This window comes from Heloderma suspectum, chromosome 13, assembly GCF_057233095.1.
Source record: "Heloderma suspectum isolate Gila_16-S chromosome 13, 16-S_ref, whole genome shotgun sequence".
Classification (NCBI taxonomy): Eukaryota; Metazoa; Chordata; class Lepidosauria; order Squamata; family Helodermatidae; genus Heloderma; species Heloderma suspectum.
The window spans coordinates 19,585,537-19,604,259 of record NC_139470.1 but is presented as its reverse complement, the minus strand read 5'-3'; the positions used below and the strand labels follow the sequence as shown (position 1 = coordinate 19,604,259).

General features: G+C 47.6%; 1 gene segment (V, D, J or C); it reads left to right on the top strand.

Moving 5' to 3' along the window:
• The window catches only part of LOC146336148 (immunoglobulin lambda-1 light chain-like), an 813,229-nt gene that overhangs the window by 179,013 nt on the left and 615,493 nt on the right, over nucleotides 1-18,723 (top strand).

Sequence of the window (18,723 nt, the reverse complement as noted above, 5' to 3'; positions counted from 1 at the left end):
CTCTTGGAAAGACAGTGAAACTTACTTGCAGTTGCAGCACGAGCAGTGGGCATGAGGGTTATACTGTTGAGTGGTACCAACCAAGACTGGGGGAGGCAACTCAGCTTGAGCTGCATCATGATACTTCCAGAGCCAGCAGGGTCCCAGTTCGGTTCTCTGGCTCCAAATCTAGTGGCAAGTGCTATTTGACCATCATTGGTATCCAGGCAGAGGATGAGGTCACATATCATTGTACTGAAAAAATGCTCTTCAACATTTTTATTAATGACTTGGAGGAGGAGGTGAAGGGAATGCTGATCAAATTTGCAGATGACACCAAATTGGGCGGGATAGTTAATACTTTGGAAGACAGAAACAAAATTCAAAGTGATCTGGATAGACTGGAGCGCTGGGCAGAAAACAACAGAATGACATTTAATAGGGATAAATGCCAAGTTCTGCACCTAGGAAAAAGAAACCAAATGCACACTTACAAGATGGGGGATACGTGGCTCAACCACACTACAAGCGAGAAGGATCTTGGAATTGTTGTCTATCACAAGCTGAATATGAGCCAACAATGTGATGTGGCTGCAAAAAAGGCAAATGCTATTTTGGGCTGCATTCATAGAAGCATAGCTTCCAAATCCCTGGAAGAACTAGTTCCCCTCTACTCAGCACTGGTTAGGCCTCATCTGGAGTACTGTGTCCAGTTCTGGGCACCACACTTGAAGAAGGATGCAGAGAAACTGGAGAGGGTTCAGAGGAGGGCAACAAAGATGATCAGGGGACTGGAAATAAAGCCCTATGAAGAGAGACTGAAAGAACTGGGCATGTTTAGCCTGGAGAAGAGAAGACTGAGGGGAGATATGATAGCACTCTTCAAGTACTTGAAAGGTTGTCCCAGAGAAGAAGGCCAGCATCACTTCTTGATCATCCCAGAGTGCAGGACACAGAATAATGGGCTCAAGTGACAGGAAGCCAGATTCCGGCTGAACATCAGAAAAAACCTCCTGACTGTAAGAGCAATACGACAATGGAACCAATTACCTGGGGAGGTGGTGGGCTCTCCCACAGTGGAGGCTTTCAAGACGAGGCTGGACGGCGATTTGTCAGCTATGCTCTGACTTGGATTCCTGCATTGAGCAGGGGCTTGGACTCGATGGCCTTGTAGGCCCCTTCCAGCCCTACTATTCTATGATTCTATGAAAGTGAAAAAATAAATAAATAGCAGTATATATGTGTAACCCAGAATGCTAAATCGCAAGGGGAACAGATACACAAACATCTGTTGAGAGAAGGAAAGGAAGCCTTTTCTCAGTGGGTGCTCTCTCACTCATTTCAAAAAGCAGATTCAGAGAACCTCTAGGACAGATTTAAAGCATGGCTGGGCAAAGATCAGGCTTGTGGGATCTTCTTTGTTTCGTTTTACTAGAACCCCGATGTTTCTTTTCACTAGAACCCCAGTGTTCAACAACTGGAGCCATGAGCAAGATCATTGCTTGTAGTGGAGGTAGACATACTTTCAACATTATGGAGCAAGGCGCCAGCTCTGAGCATATGCTCGGCCCAATAATTTGTTTTCAGCACCAAAATGATCTGTCAGCCGTATCCCATCATATACACAAAGGAACTCCTGGTTTCCTCTAAGTATTCTCATTTCAGCACTTTGATTTTTTGTTGTTGGTTGTGGTGGGGGTGTTGGAGTTGTTTTTTTCTTATTGCATTGTTAATTAATTTTGAAGCCACAAATCCTTGCCAAGCAACTGCAACTCACTCAAAGATCTACCAATTTACTTTCTGCCCTTTCTTAAGGTTGTTGCATTCCTCATCCACCTGAGACCCTCCCACAGTAGCTTTTCATCTTACCTCAGTACCAGAACTGAGTCTATCTACTGGGGGAGATGGTGGAGGAAGGATTCAGCAACTCACCCCCCTCCCCACCCACTGTCTGGTTCTGTGGTTGAAATTTTACCCCCCCTCCCCATGTTTTATACCAAGGACTGGCCTTAAAAAAAAAAATGTTGCTCCCGGTGGCAGGTTGCAGTGGCGGTTCAGCAGGGCTTCGACAGGGGTGCCGCTGCGGCACCGCCATTCCAAGAAAAGTAAAAAAAACAAAATGCCCCCGTGATAGGCTACGTGATGATTAACGTAGCCTATCACGGCTAGATTTGCAAAGTCAGCCATGATAGGCTACGTAAATCGTCACATAGCCTATCACAGGTGACTTTAAAAAAAAAAAAAGCGCGTACAGCTAATGGCGGCCCCCGTAGGGAGCCACCATTCGCGTTCCTTATTTGGGCGCTGTAGTCTACGTAAAGATTATGTAGACTACGGCGAAAATAAGGGCAACGCTATTTGCGTTGCCCTTATTTTTGCCGTAGTCTACGTAAAGATTTATGTAGACTACAGCGACCAAATAAGGAACGCGAATGGCGGCTCCCTATGGGGGCCGCCATTTGCGTACGCGCTTTTTTTTTTTAAAGTCACCCGTGATAGGCTACGTGACGATTTACGTACCCTATCATGGCTGACTTTTTGCTTTATTAGCCAAATTTAGCTAAATGAATGTCTTTCCTTCACCCACTGGTATATAAGTTGCATCTGAATATCCAAAAAGAATGATTACCTATTGAAAAAATAATGGGCAAAACACGTATTTCATCAATTAACAGTGGTCCACCACCAAATCACCAATGTGATGTTTGTTCGCACACTGCCAGCTCACAAGACTCCCCTCCCTTCTGCCTGCCCAGAAAAGCATCTTTTTCATGTCACCTTTCAGTAGGGATGTTAAAGAATTCCACCACGGTCTCCAATGAGGTTTCCCCCCGAAGTCCTTGGCAGAACGGAGCACTCTCCACCACCACCCCACAAAATTTTCCCGGGATGGACCCTACCTGGCATCGGCCAGTCCGGTCCGTCCACTGCCCTGGTCTGTGGCCACCATTTGCCTCCCTACTTTAGCTGTCATAGGCCATGTAAATATTTACATAGCCTAGCACGGCAAAGAGCAGGGACGCAAATGGTGGGCGCCATTTGTGTCCCTGCTCTTGGCCGTAATAGGCTATGTAAATATATATGTAGCCTATCATGGCTAATGCAGGGATGCAAATGGTGCCCGCTACGCTGGACGCCATTTGTGGCTGCAGCTCAGCAGCGGATGGAAGTCTGGGTGCGTGCGGGCCCAGCCGCCGGCTCCGCGGACTCACTGCGGAGCAGAGCTGGCTGGGGAGGATTCCAGGGGGAGGGATGGATCGCCTCTCCCCCCCCCCATGGATGCCACAGACCAGAATGGGGTAAGCAATCCGCCCATCCCTACCTTTCAGGTTGGCTGCAGAAACAGCCGTCTTTGTCTGTGTGTGTTTGTATTTTCATAACATATGTCCAATTCTTATTGTGTGATGCCTGTTCTTCTGCCTGTCACCTGCAGGGGTAGCTTTTGGTCTACATTTCTGGTATTTGACAGGATTAAATCAAGGACCTGCAGCAGTGGCTTGAAGTGAAGCAGGAAATTGTTTGGTACAGATGTGTCCGATTCTTTGGTTCCCTGCATGCTTGTTCAGGCAGAGATCGAACCTAGGCATCTTTATGCATGGAACTATCAGAGCCTACCTCTGTCAGTGTACCTTCAGCCTATCCTTATTTTCTCCAAAAATTGCTCATACACTTGGAGTGACCTATGCTCATTGCTACTCAGTAGAAGGCAGCTTTGCATATTCATACATGTCCAATGATCTTAAAGGTGATGTGAGACCCAAGTGTCATTGGTTCATACGTGTGTCTTCATCAGTTGATCATACAGCCTGATGACTGAGTATGTGTGAAGCAGCCCACACAGCCCAAATATTGGAGGCGGAGTTTATAGAAGATAGAGTGACCCCTCAAACACAATACATTGGATTTGGGATAGTTCACACCTTCAGCTAAGTCTTACTGACTGGTGAATGTACACATAGATCACTGGCTTTCAGGAGGTCGATGTATAAGAGTCTTTGTTTCCATGGGGTGGCCACTTGTAAATTCTGTATGGATCTATCTGAAATTGCATGCATGTGGTAAACACATGGGGAAATGGGGAAATCAAATTTTACCCTCTCTCTCAAACAACTATGGTTGCAGTAATCCTATGGTATATTCCAGTGTACGTACAATGGAGAAAGTCACAACAGAACCAAATGAGTTCAGATTTTTTATGATTCTGACCCACGGATTCTACAGTGGACTGGCTTTTCCCCTGTCAGGCAGATTCCACGGATTTCCAGATCCAGACCATTTTTCTAACCTTTTGAGAATTTTGCACAAATTTTGTTGTAGAAAAACAAACAAACAAACCCGCCCAAACTGTGCATCAACCCCATAGGTGAGAGCATTGAGAATGCTCATTTTGTTAGAATGTGTGCATTTGCACAAATGCAAATTTGCACAAATTCAGAAACTAAAAAAAAGGGGGGGAAGTTCCATCGATGTGTGGACCCTGGAACGAAAGGTGCCTCACAACCCACAAAACACAGACGGAATGGATTTTACACAATCCGTACATCTCTATTCCTGTGTTCCCCAACCTGATACCTCCCAGATGTTTGGGACTTCAACTCCCATGAGCCCCTAAGAGCATGGTCAGTGGTCCAGTGTGCTGGAGTTGTAGATCTAAAGTCTGAAAGGCATCAGGTTGGCAATGGCTGCTGATTTTCACAAGAATCCACCATTCATTTTAGAAATAACTGAATCCTTTGAAAAATAGATTGTGAAAATCTGATGGACTAGTCTCCCCAAACATCTCCCTCCATGTAAGTGGCATCTCTCTGTGTGTACTTCAAGGGGTATATGAGTCTGGCTTACTTTGCACTCCTTGGAGGGTGGGCAGGAACTGGGTCACACACTAGGACTGGTGGGTCCACATCACTTTCAGCGTATTCCAGACATTGATTTAGGAGACCAGTCCCAAACAGAGCCAGTTCTCCTGTTATTATAGCACTCTGATGGAACAAGGTGCACATGGCAGAATTTCCCCATGCCATGCAACTATTAAGGGGCAGGCAAAGAAGCCTTTTCAGGATGAAGCTGTGGCAACCAGTATGAAAGCATGCTTCCTTCTGCATTGTTTTGTTATCAGTGCTTCTGGGAAAAAACATGTACATTACTCCAGATTAATTTGGTTTAGCGACCCCACATTTATATCCTCGCTAAAGCAATGAGTGCTCCAGTGTTTTTGCTGCTTTCATTCATGCAAATTTCTCCTCTGATCATTGGCTTTGTTCTAAAATTAATGAGTAGATAGATGAGTTCTCACCGAACCAATGAGGATAGAATACATTTGCATAAAGGAGTACTTCTGCCATTCTGAAGCAATTAAGAGATGCGGAGGAAGGTTTCCCTAGTTATCTTTCTGAAGCGAAGTCACACACCTTGGGAACCCTCACCATGGCCTGGGCCCTGCTACTCCTTTCACTTCCCAGTTACTTTTCAGGTAAAGGGGTGCAGAATGAGCTTAATGCAGATCAACTAGATCTTAATGCAGATCAACTAGATCTTAATGCAGATCAACTAGAAAGCTATCTGTGTTATTCATTTTCCATAAGAACATGATTGTTTTGTGACGTTTGAGGGCACAGAATATATATTACAGTCATGATTTCTTCCCCCTTTGTTTGAAGGTGTCAGTTCACAGCCAGCATTCACACAGCTCCCATCCTTCTCGGCGTCACAAAATGAAACGGCTAAACTTTCCTGCTCCAGAACTCCTGGTAGCTGGAATGAAATTGATTGGTATCAGCAGCGTCCTGGACAAGCCCCTCGTTTTGTGGCACTGTGATGGCTGCAGCAGGGGAACAGGGATCCCAAATCGGTTCACTGCTTCCCGCTCTGGAAACACTGGCTATTTAACCATCACCAAAATCCAGGCTGAAGATGAGGCTGATTATTACTGTGGGGATTGGGAGGACAACAATAATGTGTTTCACAGTGGTCTGTTCTGATGGGGAACTGAGACAGAAGCGTTCACTCTTCCTCCCTAGACTGGGGAAACAGAATCATTCAAGAGATCAGTCTGGCCTGCATATATTTTGTCTGTTATTGAAAGGGATGTTTGATGATGTCAGCTAATCATGTGGATGCTATTAGTGAAATGAACTCACCTTAAATACCTGATATATTTCACCAATTAGTGGGGATGGGCAAACCCCACAATATCTGGTCCAGGATGTGTGTGTATCACCACAGGGAAATCTGGGCTGCTTAGGGAACTGCGGATTTCCCCAGAGCCCTAGTGCATCCACCACAGTGTGGGGGGTGGCTCTCCAGCTGTCTAAAAGATGCAAGAGCCTGTCGGCATAAATTACTACGTGGTTTCTTGCATTTGTAGCCCTAAAGCACTTGCTTCTTGGTACATTTTTACCTAGAAGGAAGTGCTTTATGGCAGCAAATGCCATAAACACCGCAATTTGGGGCTGATGGGCTCATGGCGGCTTCCATTACCATGACTTTTAGACAGCAGGAAAGCCACCCCATGAACTACGGTGGATGGGCCAGGCAAGGAGGTGCCATTCTGCTGCGGAACCCTGTCACGTTTCCCTTTGCCCCCACCTTCCTCATGCACACACACAAGAAGAGAGGCTTCAGTCTCAGGCCTTTAATTCATTATCAACAGGTGACAGATGGAAATCCTCGAAGACTCTCAGGCTACAAAGGAATGCCTCCAGGGGATTCAAATGGAAACACCGACATTGCCTGCAGTTGGAAGTGAGGCTTGCTGGCTAGACTCATTTAGTTAGGGATGGATGTCCCACCCTTCCAGGGATGCTCTGGACATTGCCTCTCATGCGTCACTAACGAGGTCAACTGTCTGAGCTCCTCCCCTGATATTTCCCTCTTAGCTCTGGGCAGCAGTCTAGCATCTCTTAGATCACAGCCCCCACTCTCCTCCTCCTCCTCCTCCTCCTCCTCCTCCTCCTCCCCCTCCTCCCAGCTTCTCACAGAGGGGGCAGGGGGGGGGCTTCAGGCCCAGCCATCTGGGAGTTAGTAACCTGAGAAGCACACCTACCCATATCTGAAGTGGCTTGGGAAAATGCATCCCCCGGTTCTGGCTGTTCCTCTTTTGAATCTGAGCTGCTATGGGCGCTGCCATTTGCGTACGCGCTTTTTTTTTTTTTTCAAAGTCACCCGTGATAGGCTATGTAATGTTTTACATAGCCTATCACGGCTGACTTTGGAAATCTAGCCGTGATAGGCTACGTAAATCGTCACATAGCCTATCATGGGTGTGTGTGTGTGTTTTTTACTTTACTTTTTTTTTTCCCAGCCAGGGAGACGGGGCGCTCCTCCCCGGCCTGAATTTCGGCGGCGAGGGATTAGGGATGGCGGAGAATTTCTCCCCGAAACTTCGGGGGGCCGAGCGCCAACGTGTTCGGCCCCCCGAACAAGTTTCGTGGAGAAATCCTCCGCACCCCCCCAACCCCCGCACCCCCCCCCAGGACGGGACTTACCTTCACCGAATGTCCCTCCCGGTGGCTGGTCCGGCCGGCGGTTCGGCGGGTGTTCGAGCGAGGCGGGAGCGGCAGCCGGTCTTTCGACCGGCTGCTGCCACCGCCATTGCTATGAAAGGAAAAAAAAACAAAACTTCCCCTGATAGGCTACGTGACGATTCACGTAGCCTATCACGGCTAGATTTGCAAAGTCAGCCGTGATAGGCTACGTGAATCGTCACGTAGCCTATCACGGGTGACTTAAAAAAATAAAAAAAAAATAAAAGAGTGTACGGATAATGGCGGCCTCCATAGGGAGCCACCATTCCCGTTCCTTATTTGGTCGCTGTAGTCTACATAAAGGTTTACGTAGACTACGGCGAAAATAAGGGCAACGCTATTTGCGTTGCCCTTATTTTTGCCGTAGTCTACGTAAACATTTATGTAGACTACAGCGACTAAATAAGGAACGTGAATGGCGGCTCCCTATGGGGGCCGCCATTCGCGTACGCACTTTTTTTTTTTTAAAGTCACCCGTGATAGGCTACGTGACGATTGACGTAGCCTATCATGGCTGACTTTACAGATCTAGCCGTGATAGGCTACGTGAATCGTCACGTAGCCTATCAGGGGGCGTTTTTTTTTTTTTTTTTTACTTTCGCGTTCGCAGCTGGGCGAGGCGCCTCCTCCCCGGCCTGAATTTCGCGGGGGGAGCAGCGAAGTGCTCCCCCCAACCGCGAACGGCCTTCGACGACAGGTAAGTGACTTTCGTCCACCCCTACGAGGGATGGGGCGCCTCCCCCCTGGCCTGAATTTCGGCCGGGCGGGGCGGGGCGACTCCCCCCTTCGCTTGAACTTCAGGGGGAGAACCGAAGCTCCTCCCCCGCACTGCGAAGCAAGCTTCGAGAACAGGTAAGGGACTTTTGTCCATCCCGAGTTCTTATCTCTCCACAATGCCCCAGCCTCAGGTCATGTTTCTTCTCACAATACTCAGATCATGCTCAGGTAAGCGGGTGGGATGTTCACTACACACATAGGTCAACAAGGACGCACTACTCTTGGGGGATTCACCAATGGAACATAATGTTGTTGTGTTATTAGAGAGTACAGGAAATGCATCTAAGTTGTGTCTTTTACTTTTGCTTTTTGTGAAGCAGAGCCACCTTGGACACAGCCTGCTTCTGGGTCTTTGTCCCTGCGAGAAAGTGCTATGCTCTCTTGCACTGTCAGTGATAGTGTATCTGCTGTTCCATGGTATCAGCAGAAACATGGCCAATCCAATACTATGTGCTCTTTATGGGTGGCAGCAGAGGAGAAAGGATCCCAAATGTCTAGGGTAGGGATGGCAGAGAATTCCACCACAGATCTCAGTGAGGCCGAATGCCAGTGCATTCAGCCTCCTGAAATCTGTGGCGGAACGGCCTGCCCCTCTGCCCCCCTGCGGATCCCCCCCAGGACGAGACTTACCTGTGGCGGATCTTCCGGGCGGCGGTGGATCCGGTGGCGGCTTCGGCGGCTGCGGTGGCTGGTCTTCCGACCGGCTGCCGCCGCCATTTCCAGTCTTGGTAAAAAAAAAGAAAAGATGTGATAGGCTACATAAAGATTTACATAGCCTATCATGGCTGGGTGGGTTTAAAAAAACAAACAAACCTGCGTACGCAAATGGCGGCGGCTACGGCCACCGCCATTTGCGTTCCTTCTTAGTGCCTGCTACGTTATTTGTGTTCCCCTTTATTTTCGCCATCATAGTCTATGCAAATATTTACGTAGATTAAGACGGCCAAAAAAAAGGAACGCATTTGCATACGCGTTTTTTTTTTTTACCCAGAGCCCTCCGCAGCCGGAAATCCAGCTGCGGACGGCTCTGGACTGGCTGGGCCTGGCCAGCTGCTCTGCGGAGCTGCCGCAGAGCACAGCCGGCCATTCGAGGATTCCGGGGGGAGGAACGGAGTGCCTTCCCCCCATCGAGGATTCCGGGGGGAGGGATGGAACGCCGCCCCCCCACCATAAACATAATCCACGAACAGGTAAGTCACTTTCGTACATCCCTACTCTAGGGTTGTATGATAACTTTAGTTTTGCTTGCCAAACAATTGTGCATGCCCTCTTTGAAATGACAAATGGAAGTGCGTGCACACACGTGTCTGCCAAAAATATTAGCACATTGTCAAACATGTACTTGTGTACATCTTGTTCCCGATTCACAGTTCGATCTACGCACATTTCCTGATTCTCGCAAATTTCCTCTGTAGACTGAATCAGCCCTATGCATTAGCCTGGGGAGGAAATTTGCAGAATTTGGGGGAGTTTTCCACAAATCTCCCATTTGATGGCTGCTGGATTTCCACTATTTTCCCATTCCTACAAAGCCAGCGTCGATTGTAAATGTGATTGGGGACTGGGCATGAGACGAGTGGCAAGACAATGTTCGGGGAACCCTGGGGATCTCAACATCGCTTATTCACCCATTCCAATAGATGGGTTCACGTTTCTGTCTCTGGGATTCTTGGCTGTTTAACCACCACCAATGCCCAGGCTGAAGACAATGCAGATTGTAACTGTTTGACGTGACATTACAGTGGTAGAATGTTTCACAGATGAGGGACTGAGACACAAAGTGGAGAGTCACAAAAGAGCTTAAGTGGATCTGTCCCTGAGAGTATTTGAAACAAATTGCTGGTAGGTTCTGAAAGGCCATGAGAGCCAACCACATACTCAAAGCAAGACCGCTCACCATGTCCTGCTTGTAAGCTACATACAGACTGGCATGATCTGTTGGAGATTTAGAGATGGATCCAAAGTAAGTTATGCTTAAAGGAGGCCCACAAATTGCACTGGAATTTACCTAGTTCCTCACTAACTTAAGGCCCTCTTACTAATTTTCAATGGAGCTACCTCTAAGAATGGTCTAACCTGCAGTGCTGGAATACACATAGAATCATAGAATAGGGATGGCAGAGAAATCACAGACTCCACAGACTCCAACGGACTGCTTCCCCCCCGCCCCCCCGCCTGCCGCCGGCTGGTCTGGATCCATCCTCTTCGGTCTGCAGACGTCTGCTGCAGGGCTGCAGACACAAATGGCATCTGACATAGCAGATGCCATTTGCATCCCTGCCCTTTGCTGTGATAGGCTACGTAAATATTTACGTAGCCTATCAAATGCATCTTTGCATTAGGCCTGGAGTCCATGGTGGAATGGCCTCCACCCCCGCCACTCCCCGAAATCCCCCCCAGGATGGACCTACTTGGTGGCGGCGGCAGATGCGGTGGCGGATGCGGCGGCGGTGGCAGCTCCAGCTCATCTTCCGGCCACTGCAGCTGCAAATGGCAGCCATCATAGCGGCCACCATTTGCGTGCCTGCATTAGGCTGTGATAGGCTACGTAAGTATTTATTTAAGTAATGCAAGGATGCAAATGGCATAGCGGCCACCATTTGCACCCCTGTTCTTTGCTGTGATAGGCTACATAAGTATTTACATAGCCTATCATGGCCTAATGCAGGCACGCAAATGGTGGCTGCTATGACGGTCGCCATTTGCGGCCGTAGCGGCCGGAAGACAAGCCGGAGCTGCCACTGCATCCACCGCCAGGTAGGTCCGTCCTTGGGGGGATTTCAGGGGGTGGCGGGGGGGAGGCCATTCCACCACAGACTCTGCGGGGGGAGGATTCCAAAGAATCCGGCCTCACTGGAGTCCGTGGTGGATTTCTCCAACATCCCTACAAACCACCAATGATAGCAGTTGCGCTATGATGTAGACCAGTCTTCACCAAACTGGTGCCCTCTAGTTGTTTTGGATCAACTCCCATCAGCCCCAGCCAGCATGTCCAATGGCCAGGAATGCTGGGAGTTGTAGTCCAAACGATGTTTTGAATTCTTCTGATAAAGTCCTTACGTACACACACAAGCCATAGAGGCATATGTGAATGCCTGCCTCATTGCTTTGCCAATTTTACTGACTTCTATAAGCATTTATCAAGTGGAGGAGTTTGCGGAGTGGTGCTACCTGATTCTTCTGCCCTCTGTTTGCAATGTGTAGTAAGAAAAAGAGGCAGAGAGACCAACTAGAGTCTCCAACTTTCCCTGTTTCAAAACAATAAAAAATTGATTGCTTCATGTGTGGTGGCTCTGATACCCCAGGAGGACTGCCAACCCTTACTACTAATCAATATTCATTCCTGGCCTCCCCTTTGGGAGAAAATGATGAGTCCCAGGAAGGAAAAATTGAGGAGTCCCAGGAATGGAGAAATGAGGAGAAGCAGGCAACTACTGGGCTGAAGCCTGAAGATGTGAACATGGCAATTATTGATACCATGGCAGAGCAGTGCTTGTTAATTTTTAAAACTCTAATTAATATTTTTGGGACAATCGGAGCTATAAATGATAAACTAACCCCTATCACTGGATATACAAAGCAACTTGATGAGATTATACAACTTCTCAAGGATCAGGATATCAGAACAAAACAAGAAGTAAATCCAGAAGTAAATCAGAAAGACATGACACTTCCAGTTTTACAACCTATACAGGCTTTGGTTCCTTCAACTGTATCCCAACATTTGAATTTCTTGAACCTTGCAGACTGTGGAGAACTTGCAGAACTGAAGAATTGGGACTTTAAGGGGAACTTAATTTTAGTCCCAGACCAGGTGGCCTTTGAAATATTACCATTATCAAATGGGGTTCTGCCAAGTTGGTGGGGGAAAAACAGAGTTGTGTATAATCTTAATGCATTGTTGAACTTAAGAATTTATATAAAAAATATTAGATCTATACGCACACTTCCAGGCTCTCTGTATTTACAGAGATGTATAATAACTTTCAACTCACCAATGTTGGTTAAAGAAATCTTTGGTTCCAACTGGGTAAATATGGAGTAAGAGCTAGAAGGGTCTTTAAAACTTCTTCATTAACACCACTATTTAAGCAGATATCCAGAAGGAAACCCATAGATCAGTATGCCCCAGAAGCAAGTGGACTACACAGTGTTTTAGAGCAGTCTAACACTGAAATGCTCATTGAATTTACAATTCAGGAGACGGATGTTGGGACCATTGATATAGAGTCCACTGATCAGGGCCTACAGAGGACAAACTTTAGAACTCTATGTCCTTCTAGTCCCCCACTCAAAAATGATGTTGTTAGACACTGAAATTCTCTTAACCAATACTGCAATTAATTCTAATATTGACAACTTTCAGTTGATACTGCAAAAAAACTAGAAAACAGTCGTGGCTGAAATCAACACCACAGTAGTCGCAATAGCAAATAATTCTCAAAGGAAACACATGATCCAGAACTCCACTTTCGGCTTAAATGGTGCTGCACAGCTTGACCTCTCAATAGATCAAATCACATTAGATTGTTCCTCCTGACAAAATAAGGCTTTGGGGAGTTCACTTAAGTGTATCTCCTGGAACATCTCTGGATGTTCTAATAAAAGGGCAGATGGTTCATTCAGAAGGTGCCTTAGATCTTTTGATATCATATTCCTACAGGAAACATGGTGCACGGGGGAAATTCTTTTGAGTGATTACAAAACCTATGAAGTCCCTGCAAGCAACCCCAGAGGCATGGGATGCCCATGGGGGGGATTAGCCTGCTGTATATCAATTTCATTGAAAGGGGAAAGCTATCTAATCAGTAATTTGCAGTCCTGGGCTTTGGCAATTTTTTTCAAAATTAATTCAACATTATATATCATGGTAAATGTATATATTCCTCCTTGGAAATCAACTCATCACAGCAATAATGTTTGAGAAAGCCTTACAGATTATATACTTGGCCTGCAGACCCAACTATCTGAAGCTCACTTGATATTAGTTGGTGATTTTAATGCCCGGATTGGCCCAAACTGGAATGCAATAGAGCCAGTCTCCTATTTTTCCCTGGATGACTTCCCACTGATAGAGGATAGACAGTCAAAGGATCACACAATTAACACCTAAGGGAAGCTGTTTATTCAAATGATCTTTCAATCTGGACTTCTCATTCTGAATGGCTCTCTGTCCAAGGATTTGACAGGGGAATTTACCTTTATCAACCATCTTGGGACTAGCGTAGTTGATTATATTGCAGTCGCCCCCCCCAGCTGTGTTTGGGCTGATTATGCTCTTTAGAGTAGATTCATATCCATGTAGTGATCACCAACCACTGATTGTCCAGTTGGAATGTCTTAAAAATGCCCAGGCAAATCAAGAAAATAGGCTCCCAGTCTCAAGCACGAGGATTGCAACATACCGTCATAAATGGGCAAATGTGAATTTAAATGCTTTGGGACGCTTATGGCATTCTGAGAATGTGCAACTCTTGCTGAATACCCTGTCCTCTTCCAAAGAGACAGAAGTAGTACTAGAATGTTATGCCCAGATTATAGCAGCAGTCAAACCTCTCTTATTTTGGAAAGGCCAGTCAAAGAACCAGAGGCCAAAAGAGGGCAATCCATGGTTTGATGTGGACTGTAGGAAACTTAAGCAGGAAATCAAAAGACAACATAAATTCCTAAGAGACAGAGGTATAGTCCCTTTACCACAGTCTTATTTGGCACTGTGTAAATTATATAAAAATACAATTAAAGAAAAAAAGCAAGAGCATGCCAGGTTGCAATGGGTGGAACTAGCATCAGCACTCAAAAGAAATGATAGACCTAGATTTTGGCACCTTACTTCAGATTTAAGATACTCTGGGACTCTCCATCCATTGACTCTGTTATTATGACACATTAATGGGAACAACACTTCCATTCCCTCTTTTATGATGAGATGGACTGTCTTCCCCCATTGCAGGAGGAAGACCCAGAATCACCTAGTTGGCCCCCAGTCACCTGTGAGGAAATAGCTATGCTGATATGGAAGTTGAAGCATGGAAAGGCTCCTGGAAGGAGTGGCATTTCACCAGATTTCTTGATTGATTATCCTCATTGGTGGATCCCAATGTTAGCAACCTTATTTACACTTATTGATAGAACTGGAAAATTTGATTTCCCCAAGATTGGGCAGTGGCTATTGTAGTGCCTATTTATAAAAAAGGCAATCGGTCTGACCCTAAGAATTATCACCCTATAAGCCTACTGGATGTTATAAGTAAGTTGTATGCAAGACATCTTTTAGATAAGCTGGAAAATTGGGTGCTCGGGGAGAATCTTCTAGCTGAAGAACAAGCAGGCTTCCGATGTGGCAGATCTACAGTAGACCATTGTTTCCTACTAAAATATTTAGCTGGGAAATATACATCTCCCCCTTATCACTCACTTTTTGCTGCATTTGTAGACCTTCGAGCAGCCTTTGATTCTATATCTAGACCCCGCCTTTGGCAGAAGCTTACATTTTTAAATGTGGATCATAAATTGCTCAGGAGATTACAGGGGCTGTATGAGAATTCTATCTTGCATGTGAGAGTGTCTTCAGGTGATCTTTCAGACCCCATTATTGTTAACAAAGGAGTGTGCCAGGGATGTTTGCTTGCACCTCTTTTATTCAATCTATATAATGATATGGTTCCCTACTTATCTAGTCCAGACGTCTTCCCACCTCTTTTAAAGGACAGGAGTATTTCAGTGTTATTATATGCAGATGATGCTGTTCTCCTGTCATACACCCAGGTGGGGATGCATAGGTTTTTAAGAGCCCTAAGCTCATATTGTGTGAGAGACGCCCTTCAGGTCAACTATAAAAAAACTAAAACCTTAGTCTTTGGCAAAAGGAGGAAAAAAATACTGGGGAAGGAGCCTAGGGAAGGAGGACCAGCCAGCAGCTGCACTGGGTGGATCCTGAGCCTGCTTCTGCCCCCGCCCACAGGTACTTAAGGCGGGGCTGCCAGAGGCAGCGCCTCGGTGTCATGCCAAGTGCGACGCTAAGTGCTCACTTAGCGTCGCACTTGGAGTCGCGTAGGATCTGAAGACCTACCCACCTGCCTCTCCAGAGACACCAGCAGCCACAGTACCAGCAGCAAATAGCAGCAGCAGAGGGCAGCAGCTTAAAGACAAGGGGAAAGGGGCAAACGTGGACTATCTGCTCCTTCTTAGCTGCTGTTCTCTTTTATCTCTTTTATCTTTTATATTCTTTTAAACTGTTGTACATTTTATATCCTAACATTTTAATATGTGCCTGGGAGGACTATTGGGCAACTCAGGGGGTCGGGGAGGTGCCACTTAACTGTGGTCACGGGCAGGGGGAGGTATGGCATTGGGGGATTAACAGGCCAGCTGAAGAGAAGAGGGGCTAGACACCTTAGAGCTGTCCCCTCTTCTGGTTCTTCCCCCAACCTGATGGTTCCTGGCAGCCTTACCAGTCTGCCCTCGGGCCTGGTGGTGCTGCTGCTGAATGCCAGGTCGGCCCAAAATAAAATCTCCCTCATCCATGATTTGATTGTGGATGAGGGGGCTGACCTAGCATGTACTACTGAGACCTGAGTGGGGGAACTGGGAGGGGTCACTCTCTCCCAGCTGTGCCCTCCTGGGTACTTGGTGCAGCACCAACACCGACTTGAGGGCCGGGGAGGGGGGGTTGCCGTGGTCTATAGGAATTCAATCTCCCTCTCCAGGCTTCCTGCTCATTCGAGTGCAGATCTTGAGTGTTTGTACCTTGTGTTGGGTACCTGGGACAGATTAGGGATTCTGTTGGTGTACCGCCCACCCCGCTGCCCATCAGGCTCCCTGCCTGAGCTGACGGAGGTGGTCTCGGACTTGGTGTTGAGGACCCCCAGGATGATGGTCCTGGGGGATCTCAACTTCCATGCCGAGGCCGCTGTATCCGGGGCGGCTCAGGACTTCATGGCCGCCATGACAACCATGGGGCTGTCCCAACATGTCATCGGCCCAACGCATATAAAAGGACACACGCTTGATCTGGTTTTCTCGACTGGGCAGGAGGATGGTGATCTGAAAGTGGGGGACTTAACATCTGTCCCTTTGTCATGGTCAGATCACTTCCTGCTGAGGTTTAGACTCCTGGCGGCCTTTCCCCTCTGCAAGGGTGGGGGACCTATTAAAATGGTCCGCCCCCAGAGATTAATGGATTCCGATGGATTCCAGAGGGCTCTGGGGGATTTTCCTGCTGGTATGGCTGGTGCTCCTGTCGAAGCCCAGGTCGCTCTGTGGAATGCAGAGATGACTCGGGCGGTTGACACGATCGCGCCCAAGCGCCCTCTCCCTCTGAGCAGAGCCCGGCCAGCTCCTTGGTATACACCTGAGCTGAGGGCAATGAAGCAAGAGGGGAGACGGCTAGAACGCAGGTGGAGGAAAACTCGTGCTGAGTCTGACCGAACACAGGTAAGAGCCCACTATCGAGCCTACTCTGAGGCGGTGAGGGTGGCAAAGAGGCAGTTCTTTTCCACCAGCATTGCATCTTCTCAGTGTCGTCCAGCAGAGCTTTTCCGAGTGGTTCGCGGCCTGTTACATTCTGGGCCAGGGAGAGAGATGGTGGAACCCTCGGTAGCACGCTGTGACAAGTTTGCGCGGCACTTTGAGGAAAAAGTCGCTCAGATTCGTCATGAATTGGACACCACCATTAATGCAGTTCCATTGGTAGAGGCGTTCAGAGCACCGTCTGGTCCAGTTTTATTGGATGAGTTTCAGTTACTGAGGCCTGAGGATGCGGACAAGGTGCTTGGCCAAGTCCGATCGACCACTTGTGTGCTTGACCCTTGCCCTTCATGGCTTATTAAATCAAACAAGGAGGGGTTGTCTGGCTGGGTCCAGGAGGTTGTAAATTCCTCCTTGAGAGAGGGAGTGGTGCCTGCCACTTTAAAAGAGGCAGTAATTAGACCACTCCTGAAAAAGCCTAACCTGGACCCAGAGGATGTTAACAATTATAGGCCAGTGGCCAACGTCCCCTTCCTGGGCAAGGTGCTTGAGCGGGTGGTTGTAGGACAGCTCCAGGCACTCTTGAATGAAACGGATTATCTAGATCCATTTCAATCTGGCTTCAGGCCTGGTTTTGGAACGGAAACTGCCTTGGTCACCCTGTGGGATGACCTCTGCCGGGAGAGGGATGCGGGATTGCGACCCTGTTGATTCTCCTGGACCTCTCAGCGGCTTTCGATACCATCGACCATGGTATCCTTCTGGATAGGTTGTCTGGGTTGGGAGTTGGAGGCACTGCACTACAGTGGTTCCGCTCCTACTTGGATGGCCGATTGCAGAAGGTGGTGCTGGGGGATTATTGCTCTGTGCCATGGCAATTGTGCCATGGGGTTCCACAGGGCTCTATTTTATCCCCCATGCTGTTTAACATCTACATGAAACCGCTGGGGGAGGTTATCCGGAGGTGTGGGCTGAGGTGCCATCAATATGCGGATGACACCCAGCTCTACCTCTCTTTCTCATCAAAACCAGGTGAGGCAGTGGCTGTTCTGAATCAGTGCCTGGGCATGGTAATGGACTGGATGAGGGCCAATAAACTGAAACTCAATCCAGACAAGACGGAGGTACTGTTAGTGGGTGGTTCGTCTGCCCGGCTAGGTGATATTCAACCTGTTCTGGAGGGGATTGCACTCCCCCTAAAGGATCAGGTTCGTAGTTTGGGGGTGCTCTTGGATCCAGAACTGTCACTTGAGGCACAGGTGAACTCAGTGGCACGGAGCACTTTTTATCAGCTTAGGCTGGTATACCAACTACACCCTTATCTGGACAGAGGTAGCCTAGCTACAGTTATCCATGCTCTGATAACTTCTCGTCTGGATTACTGCAATGCGTTATACGTGGGGCTGCCTTTGAAAACGGTCCGGAAACTTCAGCTGGTCCAAAATAGGGCAGCAAGATTGTTAACAGGGACTGGCCTGCGAGCTCATATTACGCCAGTACTTTTCCAGCTGCACTGGCTGCCAGTCCATTTCCGGGCCCGATTCAAAGTGCTGGTGTTAACATTCAAAGCCCTTAACGGCTTGGGGCCAGGTTACCTGAAGGATCGCCTCCTCCCATATGTGCCTGCACGGACCTTAAGATCATCATCAGCGGCCCTTCTCCGTGAACCCCTGCCAAAGGAAGTGAGGCGGGTGGCTACTAGGAGGAGGGCTTTTTCTGCTGTGGCACCCCGGCTCTGGAATGAGCTCCCTAGTGAGGTTCGCCTGGCGCCTACATTGTACTCCTTTCGGCGCCAGGTGAAGACCTTTTTATTTTCCCAGGCATTTCAGCTTTCTAAATTTTTATCTTTGTTGTTTTAAATCTGTATTTTAAACTCCTGCACTGCTGCTAGGTTTTATTGTGGTTGTATTGTTATATTGTGGTTTTAATGTTCTATATATTTTAAATTGTTTTATTGTGTGTTGTTTGGTTTTAATTT